The sequence below is a fragment of the Jaculus jaculus genome, chromosome 14, assembly GCF_020740685.1.
Source record: "Jaculus jaculus isolate mJacJac1 chromosome 14, mJacJac1.mat.Y.cur, whole genome shotgun sequence".
NCBI classification, from domain to species: domain Eukaryota; kingdom Metazoa; phylum Chordata; class Mammalia; order Rodentia; family Dipodidae; genus Jaculus; species Jaculus jaculus.
This window is the reverse complement of record NC_059115.1, coordinates 43,600,361-43,612,363: the sequence shown is the minus strand read 5'-3', so window position 1 is coordinate 43,612,363 and position 12,003 is coordinate 43,600,361. Positions and strand designations below refer to the sequence as shown.

The window sequence follows — 12,003 nt, the reverse complement described above, 5'->3', positions numbered from 1 at the left end:
TTAAATCTCCAAAATATGGGCAGGGGAGATAAACAAATCACTTAAGTACTTGTTGTGTAGTCATGAGGACCTGAGTTTGGATCCACAGCACCCTGTACAGAAGAGACATACACTTGTAATCCCAGTGCTGAGAACACAGAGATGGGAGGATACCAGGGGCTTGCTGGCTAGCTCATCTAAATGAACCAGTGAGCGTTAAGTTCAATGAGAGGTCCTATCACCAAAATAAGGTGCAGAGTAATTGAAGACATCTGATGTTAACGCTAAGCTCCACAAGCACACAGGTGAAGGTGGAGTGTGCACACCTGTACACACATATATAACACATACACAAAAATAAAGTAGAAATAACATAAACCTCCAAGATAATGTACATCACAACAGCATGCAATTTTTACTACAAACATCAGTCAGGGCTTGCCCTATGAGTATTGGAAAGTTGTCACCAAGTGACAGCTTCACAGATTATAAATGAGCAGTACCCCCGTCTGGTGGTTTGATTCAGGTTTCCCCCATAAGCTTAGGTGTTCTTGATGCTAGGCTCCCAACTAATGGAGATTTGGGAATTAATTCCTTCTGGAGGCAGTGTATTGTTGGGGACAGGCTTATGGGTATTATACCTAGTGTCCCGTTGCCAGTTTTTGGCACATTCTCCTCTTCCTATTGTCCACCTTATGTTGGCCAGGGGTGATGTTCACCCTCTTCTCATGCCATCATTTTCTTCTGTAGTTATGGAGCTTCTCCTCAAGTCAGTAAGCCAAAATACACCTTTTTTTTTTTTTTTTCCAAAAAGCTGATCTTGGTTGGTGATTTCTGCCAGCAATGTGAACCTGACTGCAATAGTAATGTTGGTACCAAAGAGTGGTATCATTTGCTGCTAGACACCTGGCTGTGGCTTTGGCCTTTTAGAGCTTATTTTCAAGAGTAATGTGAAAGGATTTGAAACCTTGGCCTAAGAGACACATTGCAGTACTATGAGTACAGCTTGATGTACTATTCTGGTCAGAGTTGAAAGATATGAATGCAGTAAGGATTGTGGCTGGAGAGACAGCTTAGCGGTTAAGTGCTTGCCTGTGAAGCCTAAGGACCCCAGTTCGAGGATTGATTCCCCAGGACCCATGTTAGCCAGATGTACAAGGGGGCACATGTATCTGGAATTTGTTTGCAGTGGCTGGAGGACCTGGCATGCCCATTCTTTCTCTCTCTCTCTCCCTCTTTCTCTCTGTGTCACTGTCAAAGAAATTAATAAAAATAACAAAAAATAATTAAAAACAATAAGAACTAAGGACTGTGGGGTTTGGCTTATGTGGGTGAGAAAGAACTTTGTCTGGACTGAGCCTGAAGCAGTCTGTGTGAGAAGCTTGTTGTTATGCCTGTGTCCTGATAATCTGTGCAGGCTTGCTTTATGTAGAATTGGACTGGTGTGACAGAGGGATATGGCACAGAAAGAAATCTTTAGGCAGAAACTGCTGCCTGTTTATCTGCAATTGTATGAGAGATTACAGCCATTGAGACTGGGCCAGCTGATGTGCACTGAGACAACAACAACAAAAAAAAATGCAGGTTTTTAAGGGGCCTGAGTGCTCGAGGAGTGTCCTATTCTTAAAAGTTGGCTTTATTCCCCCCTAGATTAACAAATTGGCACCCTACCTGGTATTGTGGAGTATAAGAAATAGAGGAAAGAGAGGCTCATTGAATTTGCAATGTGGTCTTGTGTTTTGGAAATGGCCATAGGCTTTGTGAGGCAGGTTTGCTGGATGGCTGCATGGAAACCTGATGGAACTGTGAGGATGAAATGTGGATTGCAGTGGAGACCCACAAGATGGCTGCTAAGGAAATCTGCCAGCCTCAGATGAAGTTTTCCAGGACTGCGAGTAGACTAGCTGGAAGGGTGGAATTGGAACTCCAGAGACTTATTGCTGGTTAGAATTATTGGACTTGGAGATTTGTCACTGACTGGAGTTGTTGGACTTGGAGCTACAGAGTTTAGCTATTTGCCTTGGTTGTTTTAAATCTTGTATTGGCTGAATGTTTCTTTGCTATGCCCTGTGTCATCTGTTTCAGTGTGAATGTTGATTTTGTGCCATTATGTTTTTTGTTTTTTGGGTGGTTTTTTTTTTTTTTTTTTGGTATTATGGCTCAATTAAAAGACTTTGGATTAAGGAGATGTTTGAACATCATCAGGAGTGATAAAAATGATGAAGACTTCTAAAGTTGGATGAATGAACTGCATTTTGCATCATGTACAGTTATTAGTTTATGGGGGTCAGGGGCGGAATGTGGTGGTTTGATTGAGGTGTCCCACATAAACTTAGGTGTTTGGAATGCTAGGTTCCCAACTGATGGAGATTTGGGAATTAAGGCCTCCTGGAGGCAATGCATTGTTGAGGGTTGGGCTTATGGGTATTATACCACTGTTTGACACTCTCCTGTTCCTTTTGTCCACCTTATGTTGTCCAGGGAGTGCTGGCCACCCTCTGCTCATGCCATCATTTTCCCCTGCCATAATGGAGCTTACCCTCGAGTCTGTAAACCAAAATAAACTCTTTTTTCCCCCCAAAGCTGCTCTTGTTCAGGTGATCTCTGCCCGCAATGCGAACCTGACTGCCGCACCCCTAGATTCGTGCCCTCCAGGACCTGACTTCAGCTCAGACAAAAATGTCTGATAGTGTGGGTTTACAACCAGAAATGAGTTTTGGTCAAGGACCATTTTGATAATATTTGGCAACATTTCTGGTGGTCACAAATAATGATGGAGATTTGAACATACAAAATCAATCAAGGTTAGACATGATGCTAAGCATCATACAGTCCATCAGGCAGTTCACGATGGAAACTAATCATCCTGCTCAAAATGCCAGTCATGTTGACAATTCATTTGTCTTGGGGAAATGCACTGAGTAATGCTGGTCTGTAATGCTTCCATTACATTCTTCATTATGGGAATGAGGGGAGGAACTTACCTGTCTTTCCAATGTTGGATCACTAGAACCAAGAACAGTGTTTTGTAGGGACAAGTTGCTCAACATAATTTTTTTCATGACTGAGGAACCAAATGATTTGAACTACACCATCTTATTTTGTCTTGTAAACAAGAGGACCTGAGTCTGACTCAAGAACCCCTGTGGAAAGGCTGGGCATGGCAACATGCATGTGCAGTCCCTTTAGTGGAGCAGCAGAGGCCAGGCAGTCTAGCGAACATGGAACATTCCAGGCCAATGAGAAGCTCTGTCTCTGAATATCAGACAGTGCCTGAGTGATTTCCTCTAATGATGTCTTCTGGCAGTCATGCACACAAATGTGCATGTGAGCCTGAATACACATGTGCATCACACCTACACAAACTTGTATGCATGAACACATAATCACTATGCATGTATGTTCCATGGCGTCTGGCATTTTTCAGTTAGTTGTTTTTTAACACACACATATATGTAAATATATATGTATCTATAGATAGATAGACAGATTTATATATTTACATGTTTAAAACTAAAAAAAAAACCAAATTTTGAGTACCTATTTATCTTCAAGGTTAGTAATTATTGCCAGTTCTTTCCTATTTTCAACTAATAAAATAGCTTTATTCAGGAAAAAACTCAGTCATAGATAAAATAAAATTAACTAGAGTTAAATAATAGAGAAAATAAAGCAAACTATTTTCATTTTAATTCATTTTTTAAAGTTTATTTTAGTATCTCAGATAATGTCAAAGCTGATTTTGAACTACCAAGAATTTGCAAACACTTGCTACAATCTCTTTTTAATGAGAGAAAACAGGTCTTTAAATCAGAAATTTAACCGGCCACAAATTCTACATTGGAACTTAATTGCTTTGGTTTGACGTCTGTATTTTTATGTGAAGCAGGCTGATTTTGCATTTATAGTATTGAGAGGATTCATTTTTTTTAAAGTACTTTATCTTAAATAGGAAAGGAAATCAATTTAAAATAAATCTGAGTAATACATACATCTCAAAAATCATAAAGGTTTTGCTTTAATGAGTAGTGAAACATTGAATTTGTTTATTATTTTATTTTCTCATTTTGAAGAAGTCAGAGTCTGAAGGGAACCAGGTTGGATTCTTCTGAAAGAGGCAGCATGCTAGTAGCTGAGTGCACATATCTCTGTGGCTACATGGGAAATGACAAGAGGTTCTAGGAGGGGCCAGTCTGGCAGAGAGAGGAGCAGACCTGGTTCAGGAAGGATCCTTCTAAAATACAGTTTCATGAGCTGGAAACATTTTCTTCTTTCTGTATGGCTGTCTGCCTAGCAGCAGCCCCATGACTTCTGTTTTGAGAGCCTGTGGGAATAAAAAGGAACATTGTTTATGAGATACCACAATGGACCACAGAATTGTGACTCCTATGCCATAGGTTCTCTTAGTCTATGAGACCAAGGGTCCTTCGATGCAACCATTCGTAGGAACTTTGAAGACATTTGTATTGCCATCCACTTTACTTTGAACATTGAATGTACTTCACGTGTCATTGTGTAAATGCTTGCACCACACAGTGAAAGTGTTGGGAGTTATGGAGTCTTTAGGAAGTGGGTGGGGAGGTCTACAGGTCAGTGAATTTATAGTCTTGGAAGGCTGGGAAGGGACCCCACCTTTCTTTGTTTTTTTTTTTTTTTTTTTTTTCTTTCTCGTCCCGAACATGAGATAAGCAGCTCCTATGCCACACTTTCTGCCGCGCTACATTTCAGTGCAAGGACAAGACAATGGAGCCAACCTGCCATGGACTGGAAACCTCTACGCTTGTGAGCTCAAATATTCTATTTATACTTGAAAGTTGTTTATCTCAGTGTCATTTTTAAGGTAAGGAAGGCTGACCATACCAACATACCAATTGTTTTTTGATGTCTACTTGCACATATTGATAAGAGCTCTTCCTTTAATTGTTTACTAATATTTCAGTACAAGCACAACCACCAGCACCACCACCACCACCATGATTTTGCTGCCTTAGTTTGAACATTCACTCCTTGGGACTAAAACACAGTGCCAGATTTGTATAACAGAGAGCACTTATATACATGGTAGATGAATGCAACCTACTATGACTTACCAAACCAGACCCACATAAGCCATTCAACAAAGTTTCTTCTTTGACGCAGCTGGGTATAGTTTGTATAACTGATTTTAACAGTAGATCTCTGAAGTTAAAGTGGAAGGAAGGGTTTCCTTAAAAGGAGAAGCTTATTTCCTTAGAAACTTCATTACTAATAAAATAAAAGAGAAAACCAATAAGAAAGAAATACAATTAGAGAAGCCAGAATAGTTTTTAAATGTAATTATTTTTCTCAGACTTTTCCACAAGGCGTCAGCAGCTCTGTGACCACCAGATTGTCATAAATTAGCCTTTTTTATATATAGTTTAAGAGCCCTCTGTCTGCTACATTCATTGTTTATTAAATTCATTTCACTCAATTGTTTTATTCAAGATAAATGAGAATTATCTGAACAAGAGGCTAAGATACTTGAGTCTGTAATGCTTTGTTACTCCCTGTTTGCAAAGATGGAGAAGAGATACACCCATGGTTTCAGCTTTGAATCTCGCAAGAAAGGAAGACTCATTATTGCACAACGCAAGTGTCATCAGAGAGTCATAAGCAAAATTACTCAATGCAGCTAGCTCATGGTCTGTTTATTATGCTGTTTATTTATTTAGTATTGCATCACCATAGAAACTATAATGTCAATTTTTAAACCAAAGGAAAGGGAAAGGGAAGGAGAGTGAAGGAAAGAGAAGAAGGAAGAAAGGAAAAAAAAAAAAGGAGAGAGAGAAGTGAGACCAGAGACAAGAGAAAGGAACAAAAATTTTCTGAAACTCAGAAAATGGCACTTTTCTTCTTGAAATATTGTGGAATTAAAAGTCCAGGTTGCTACTAAAATTAAGCACTGGCCTGTGGTTTAGGATCTAATTTCATTTTTAATCTCATATTCACTATCTATGTCAAAAATTAGTAAATATGTTTAGATAAAATTTTTAATGTACAATATACTAGATCTAAATAATTATGAAAAGCACTCCAGCCTTAAAACCTGTTTAGCTTTTTTTAATTTATAATTTATTTTTCATATTTGAAGCACAAAGACTAGCATAGGATTTAAACATTTTCCACAGCTCTAAATGGGGCTATTGAGAATGTATCAGAAGAAATGATTTATGGTTAGAAAGGTAAAAATTGAACTACAAATAAAGCTGCATTATACCTCAGCATTCAATATTTTAATAGAAAATGAAACATGTATAATAATTTATTGAGCTTAATAACTTAGTTTGGGCTCAATTCTGAAAGCTTGCTACATCTGACTACTTTTGTCTAACTTGCTGAATTTTCAAGTAAAGAAATCAGAGTTTTAAGGCTGAATAAATAACTCAGTCAGCAAAAGTGATTACCATGCAAACATGGGGACCTGAGTTTGGTGCCTAGAATACTTGGGAAAGTAAGCCAGGAATGATAGTATGTAGCTGTGATCCAAGCACCTGAGGAAACAGGTGCAGGAAAGTATTTGGCAGTCATTTGCCATCCAATGTAGTCTGGTGGCCAAACTCCAGACCAATGAAATACAGTGTCTCACAAAAGATGGGCAGTACTTGTGAAACAACACTTGAGGTGATTTTCTGGTCAACACACACACACACACCCACTACGTATGTGTACCTGAAGATATGAGAGAAAATACGCATACACACACATAAAAATTAAAATTTTAATGTTGTAACTTAACTGCAAATGTATAACAAACAGAGACGAATTCAAGCCATAAAGAAGTTCCTGCAAGCTAAATAAGACACACCTGCAAGAATGTCTATGATAGTGCAGATTTTCTGGAGTTCTCATTCTCTCAATAATGTCATATAAAGCTGCTATCGGTGGTCCTTTCTTGGCCTTCTTTTTCTTAAAAGATAGTCCATCCCTACAGAATTCTCAGTGAATTTGAAATATGAAGATTAGTAGAGACGCTGTGCAAAGTGAGGGTGATTTGGAGATCAGATTCCTTTAAATATCTCTCTTCTAAATAAGTTGCATCCAGCTACAATCCAGGCACCCTAGCACTAAACTCCTACTTAGAAAAGCAGCCTCATTGAGCCTCTTCAAGACTGTTGGTGTTTGTGAAGTGGACTTGTGGCCACCCAAAAGAGCTAATTCCATCCTGTCCCTAGGGTGTTATTGGTGCTTTAGAAAGGTACAGCTCTTGGGCTGGAGAGATGGCTTAGTGGTTAAGCACTTGCCTGTGAAGACTGAGTACCCTGGTTCGAGGCTCGATTCTCCAGGACCCACGTTAACCAGATGCACAAGGGGGCGCACGCATCTGGAGTTCGGTTTGCAGTGGCTGGAGGCCCTGGCATGCCCATTCTCTCTCTCTATCTGCCTCTTTCTCTCTCTCTCTCTCTCTCTCTCTCTCTCTCTCTGTCGCTCTCAAATAAGTAAAAATAAACAAAAAAAATAAAAATAAAAAAGGTATGGCTCTTGAAATTTTTCATGGATACAAACAAACAAAAGAAGTCAATGTGCTGTTTTTTAGGACTTCCCTGAAAAATTCTCAGTGCTAGCATGATGACTAAATTCTCTATTTCATTGTGCTCATATAACATATTTCCTGCTTGTCATTTTGTTTCTTTTTCTTAAGGTCTCATAATGTTAAAAAAAGGAAAAGTTCACTTGTTGGTGGAAATTTTGTAATGATGGTATGTGCTGCATAGCTCACCTTATGAGGTTTCTTGTCATCACTGCACCTCTCATTGCATCACATCATCCATGCGCTCCCTGTATGCGTAGCTATAACTTATTCACATAGTTGACTTATCAAGTCCCTCTTCTCAATGACCAAAGTCATGATGTATCTTGATTTATAAAGGTATTGGTTGTTTTGTTTTATTATTTCACAGCTAGATCTTTACAGATTTTGGAACATAAGGGATATTTTCCACTTTGTTGCCTCAGTGCACGTTCAAGAATGATTTGGGGGCTAGAGAAATGACTCAGCTTTTCTGGTGCTTGTCTGCAAAGCCTAATGACCCAACTTTGATTCTCTAGTGCCCACGTGGAGCCAGATGCACAAAGTAACACATGCGTATGGAGTCCATTTGCTGTGGCTAGAGGCCCTGCTGCACCTGTTTTCTCTGTGTCTCTTCTATCTCTCTCTACTTGTAAATAAATAAATAATTTTTAAAATAAGAATGATTTGGGGGGGCTGGAGAGATGGCTTAGAGGTTAAGCGCTTGCCTGTGAAGCCTAAGGACCCCGGTTCGAGGCTCGTTTTCCCAGGACCCACGTTAGCCAGATGCACAAGGGGGCGCACACGTCTGGAGTTCGTTTGCAGTAGCTGGAAGCACTGGCGCGCCCATTCCCGCTCTATCTGTCTCTTTCTCTCCCTCTTTCTCTGTCACTTTCAAATAAATAAATAAATAATGAACAAAATAAAAAATAAAAATAAATAAATAAAAGAATGATTTGGGGAAGGGCCTGTGGCTCAGGGTTTGAAAATGGTGCTTCCATTTCTTAAATTAGGTGTTCGGTTATAGTACTAAATACCTAATTTATTTGTCTAAAAACAGCAAATCTGAAAAGAACAATCTAATTAACACACAGAAGAGCTGAAGAGAGCTTTTCCATTTTAGAACTAGTTCGTAGAGGTCCTGTGTTTGATCATCAGAATTACATAAAACTAAGTGTTAGTACATCTCTGTAATTCTTTCACTCAGGAGGAAGAGGCAAGATGATCAGAAGTTCAAGGTCACCCACTAATGCATAGGAAGTTCAAAGCTAGCTTGAGATACATGAGATCCTGTCTCAAAAAAATAATGATTTTAGCTGTACCAAAATTTCTGCACTATTCTTAGCCACAAGCACTCCTGTGAACTCTGTGTTTTAGATCTATCCACGTCCTGTGCACGATGACAGTAAAGTGTAGGTACTGATTGTAAAGAGTGACCTCCCCTGGGTTTCTTTTCCAGTGTTCTCACTATCTAAGGTGGAGAGTCCTGACTGAATGCACCATCCTTTGATCACAATGCAGGTACAGGAATGCTTGCTAGTCTACTGTTTTTTTCCTCTGTTGGACACTGTGCTCTGTCTGGGCCATTCAAAAATTACTGTTCTGATAACAAATTAGTGGTTAAATAACTGGAATGAGGTTTTCTTTATATGTTCTATTCAAATCACACTATATCTATTGTGAAATGAATAGGGAAAATAAATAGTTTCTTCTTTTCGAACAAGCCTACATTCATAGATTATGATACAATTTTAAAGATGAAATTGTAAATCTTCTATTTTACATTCAGTTCAACAAAGAATTCTGCAGTAATAAAGCTGTGTCATTTTTTTTTCTCATAAACAGCACAGTTAGAAGTAGTTTCGGAAGTCATACTTAATGGGAAAAATCATGATAATTTTTGGGGATTGTCTTGCTTAAGAAAAAGCAGGAGTATTAAACATATATGTCTCTGGTCTAAAGCATTAATTCACTCATAAACTGTGAACCTACTGTATTTTAAACACTGGGATTGGAGAATCTTAATGACTTCTCCCTTCTTATCTTGGAGATACTATGAATTTGGTGATATTTGAAAAGCTAGAGGTCAGTTTTCATAATCTAAATCTGAATGTATGATCCTTCATCTTTTTAATATAAGTCATTCTGACTTAGTAAAATAGTCTTGGGGTGGCTAGAGAAATACGTCATTCTTAAAAAGAAAGACCTTCTAACTCCTGTCACAATGGATAGTTTGCGACACAGACTAGAGTGCTTAGGGAAGGAGACATCCACAGCACTGCATAAACATTCCTTTCCAGTCATTGCTTCCTGGTCAGGAATCATGACAGCTGTAAAAAACCTTTCTTTCTGAGCCTTAAGAAAAACCACAGTGAATTATAACCCTCTGCAATCTAAAGGTTTGTAAATTTGCTCCTCGTGATATCACACTCCATGATGGGGGCAGGAGAGTAAGGAGTATTATACCTGCCCTTCTTTGTGCTTCTCTTCTTTGTGCAATATAGATTTGTTTCTTGCCTTCATTACAACTTCCTTTGCATAAGATCCTATTTAACCACCATGAGGTGCTGTGGGCCTAAGGAGAGAATTGGAATTATACACTTTCTTCTCTTTTATGTTCAGATTTCCCTTCTTAATATTTCATTCACTTCCTTAGAAATTGTAGCTTTGGTAATTTTCTCATTGCTATTCTTTCAACAGTATGTCACCTTTTGATCAATTTGTGTAAGTTGACAATTAAAGTAAAAAACATGAGTTGTTAAATCTTCTTTATTTCAAAATCTAACATCACCTCATCTGTTTTATCTCTTCTTCACTGACTTTTAATTTTATTTTATTTTATTTTATTTATTTGAACAAGAGACAGAAAGCAGCACAAATGGGGAGAAAGAGAGAGAATGGGAATGCCAGGGCCCCAGATGCATGCACCACTTTGTGCATCTGGCTTTCGTGGGTCCTGGGGAATTGAAACTGGGTCCTTTAGCTTTGCATGCAAGCTCCTTAACAGCTAAGCCCTTTGCCAGCCCTTCACTGGCTTCAATAATAAAAATTGACCCCTAGTGTGTATCTCATAGGCAAAGTCACTTTCTCATTGATTTTCTCCATTATTTTACATAACATTTTAAAAAATAGTAACTGTTATAAAACTTTGATAATGAATCCCCTCTCTAAGATATAAGAGGACTCCACTTAAGAAAATAGATTCATTAGCCTGGCGTGGGGACCCATGCCTTTAATCCCAGCACTTGGGAGGCAGAGGTAGGAGGCTCGCCATGATTTCAAGGCCACCCAGAGACTATATAGTGAATTCCAGTTCAGCCTGGACTAGAGTGCAACCTTACCCCCTAAAAAAGTTATATATGTGTGTGTGTGTATATATATATATATATATATATATATATATATATATATATATATATGTGTGTGTGTGTGTGTGTGTGTGTGTGTGTGTGTGTGTGTGTGTGTGTGTATAATTTGAACCATTTCCAATAAATAGTAAAAAACTTAAACTGATTATTTATTTATTTTATTTATTTATTTATTTTGGATTTTTGAGGTAGGGTCCCACTGTGGTCCAGGCTGACTTGGAATTCAGTATGTAGTCTCAGGGTGGCCTCTAACTCTCAGCAATACTCCAACTTCTGCCTTTCGAGTGCTGGGATTAAAGGCATGTACCACTACACCGGGCTTTTAAACTGATTTTTTTTTTTAAGGAGAAAACAAAACAATTATTTTGAATTTGCATTTCCATCAACATTGTCAGTTTAAACTAATCTGCCCTTCTGTGGATGTCAATTCTAAATAGTGTGACTTTCCCATAAAAAAAAAAAAATGTAGCTGTGGTTTTCTGTCACAGTTTGTGTTTTATTCAATTCATATTTGTTGTCAATATTATATTTTTGTTTATTTTTACTCTAAACATGTTTTTTATATCAACACATGTTCAGTAGATACAATCTTTTGCATGAAAATGACTACAGATTTATATTATACTTATATTCATTTATATTAAACTGCAAGAAAAAGAATGTTATAAAGTTTCTAAAAGTATTAGCAATATAGGGAAGATAGATTATGACAAAAAATGATGGAGGATTATGAAGATATATGATGGCTAACTTGTGTTGACAGTATATACTACTTTATATATATATATGTATAAACATATATGTAACTTTTAATATAGGTTACCTCTTTACTTAAAGATTATTATATATATCACACACACATATATATATAATCATATACATAGTAAAACTTAATATAATACTAAAGCACTTTGAGGTAACTTTATATCTAGTGATCTTATTGGCAAAGAGAAAACAAATATATATCTTTGGAATTTTCCAGATTTTCCTTCAAGTCTTTGGGTAGCTTGCTGAGAGTTAGTTAAGTTTAGGAAATAATCATTCTTCACCTCTTCCAACATTCCAGAACATAGCACATAAAGACAAAGAACTAATTCAGATGGTAGTCATAGTGTGAGTTTAATTTAG

The 12,003-nt window shown here is 37.7% G+C and overlaps 1 protein-coding gene across 12 annotated transcripts in view; it reads left to right on the top strand.

Annotated features, from left to right (window-relative positions):
- Nucleotides 1-12,003, top strand: part of Chl1 (cell adhesion molecule L1 like) — a 224,358-nt gene that overhangs the window by 69,693 nt on the left and 142,662 nt on the right. For 5 of the 12 annotated variants that reach the window (XM_045133852.1, XM_045133859.1, XM_045133857.1 and 2 more), the window contains exon 3: nt 8,967-9,028. The exons of the other annotated variants lie outside the window; for them this stretch is intronic. The gene's annotated coding sequence lies outside the window, so the exon portion shown is untranslated. The remainder of the gene's footprint in view (nt 1-8,966; nt 9,029-12,003) is intronic. 12 annotated transcript variants of the gene reach the window in all.